This window comes from Dromiciops gliroides, chromosome 1 (assembly GCF_019393635.1).
Source record: "Dromiciops gliroides isolate mDroGli1 chromosome 1, mDroGli1.pri, whole genome shotgun sequence".
Taxonomy (NCBI): Eukaryota; Metazoa; Chordata; class Mammalia; order Microbiotheria; family Microbiotheriidae; genus Dromiciops; species Dromiciops gliroides.
In genome coordinates this window covers 178,545,791-178,548,057 of record NC_057861.1, presented here as the reverse complement: position 1 = coordinate 178,548,057, position 2,267 = coordinate 178,545,791, and the positions used below count along the sequence as shown (strand labels likewise).

Below are 2,267 nucleotides of genomic sequence, written 5' to 3'. Positions count from 1 at the left end.
TGATCTTTTAAATGCCAAATCTAATGGCTTTTCTCAGTCCTCACCCTCTTGACCTCTCTGCTTTCTTTGACACTATCACATTTGTGTGGGGTTGTGCATTACTCCTCTAAGTCTGAGGGAAAGAACACAGTATCCAGCTGGAGCTAGTTCTGTCCCAACAACAGTCACTTAAGACAGAGACCCAGGCTGATCAAATAAGCTCCAAGGGAAATCACCATCAGAGGAATGGGAGTCAAAAAGTGGGCAATATGGGGAAAGATGGGGGAGGGAGCAAAGAAACAGAAATTCCCAGTAATCTCAAGAGGAAGAAAACTCAAAGCCTTTGAGCATTATCAGATAAACCAATAAGGAAGACATTAACAGCAAAAGGAAACATGGCCTCTAGATCTAGTAAACAAGTTTAGTCATCTATGAATAAATACCAAAAGAACAAAACAAAACAAAAGAAAATGACCCAACACTTGATGAGGCAGAGAACCCTGTGGATTTTGAAGAGATCATGGAGATACCATAGGCTGTTCCTGCATAGTTTCAAAGAAAAATGAGAATTGTGAGAGTAAAATTTAAGACATACACAATAGAAATAATCAGTAGAATAGAAAAATCTTCAATCTGTGGTAGTGTTTCATTAGAAAAAGAAAAGAAAGGATAGCACATTGGGAATGCAAATGCACAGAAGAGAAGGATAATGTAGAAGAAGAGATACAAAAAGAAATAACATCCATAGAAAGCATGTTTTATATATAGGTAAAACATAATGATTGCAAATACAAGACACATATAGACAACTTAAGAATTACAGGTCTTGGGGGCAGGTAGGGGGCACCATGGATAAAGCACTGGTCCTGGGCAAGTCACTTAACCCTCATTGCCCCACAAAAATAAAATACAATAAAATAAAAGAATTACAGGTCTTGTGCTTGCTTCAGCAGCACAAATACTAAAATTGAAATGATACAGAAAAGATTAGCTTGGCCCCTATGCAAGGATGACATGTAAATTTGTGAAGCATTCCATATTTGTTATTTTTTTAAAGATTACAGGTATTCCAGAAAGACACAAGTAAAAAAAAAATTGAACGGTATAATGCAAAAAAAAATAAAAGAAATAATACAAGTCTTCTAAACTTCTAGAAAGGTGATAAAACTGGAGGATAAGGTGGGAGAAGGACTTTTAGAAGGGTGTATTAAGTTTAGTAGGGGTGGGTAAATAGAAAAAGAAGAGACTTTTAGAGGGACGGGTAAAATAAGGAGTAAGAAGTAGGGGAAAGAGATAAGGTTAACTAGGAGAATGTGAAAAGAGAGGCTGAGAAGGAAAATAGAGTGGAAAGAAGATGTAGGGAAATTCACAAATGGTAATTATAACTTTAAATGTGAATAGCATGAACTCACTCATAAAATAGAAATGGATAGCAGAATGGATTAAAAATAGAATACAATAATATGTTGTTTACAAGAAAGACATTTTAAAATGAGAGATAAACAGTTAAAATTGAAAGTTGGAGTAGAATTTATTATGCTTCAGCTGGTACAAAAAAGGCAGGGGCAGCAATTATGATCTCAGACAAAGTTATGTTTAAAACAGATATATTAAAAGAGATAAACAAGGTAACTACATTTTGTTAGACAATGAAGCATGTATAAATGTATAATATTCAAATATATAAGAATATGTATTAATCCCCAATTGATAAATGGTCAAATAATATGGACATAGTTTTCAATGAAGAAATCAAAACAATTTATAATCATATAAAAAGGCTCTAAATCATCTTATTAAATAAATACAGATTAAAACATCTTTGAGATATCATTTTCCACCTACCAGATTGACTAAAATGATAGAAGGGGAAAGTGACAAATGTTAGAGAGGATGTGGAAAAATTGGGACACTAATTCATTGTTGCTGAAATTGTGAAATGATCCAATAATTTTGGAGAGCAGGGGGCAGCTAGGTGGCGCAGTGGATAGAGCACCGGCCCTGGATTCAGGAGGACCTGAGTTTAAATCTGCCTCAGACACTTGACACTTACTAACTGTGTGACCCTGGGCAAGTCACTTGACCCCAATTGCCTCACTAAAAAAAAAAAAAAAAAAAAATTTGGAGAGCAATCTAGAGTTATGCCCAAAGAGTTATTACACTACCTATGCCTTTTGACCCAGCAATGCCATTACTTGGTCTAATTCCAATGATTAGGAAAAAAGGAAAAGAACCTATATGTTCTGGAATGTTTATAGCAGATCTTTTTGTGGTGTCCAAGAACTGGA

General features: G+C 34.9%; 1 non-coding gene across 1 annotated transcript; it reads left to right on the top strand.

The window, feature by feature from the left end:
* The first annotated feature begins 916 nt into the window (after positions 1-916).
* LOC122737574 lies at positions 917-1,023 on the top strand. Its single transcript, XR_006354400.1, has one exon. It is a non-coding gene; the product is annotated as a U6 spliceosomal RNA (small nuclear RNA).
* Positions 1,024-2,267: the final 1,244 nt, after the last annotated feature.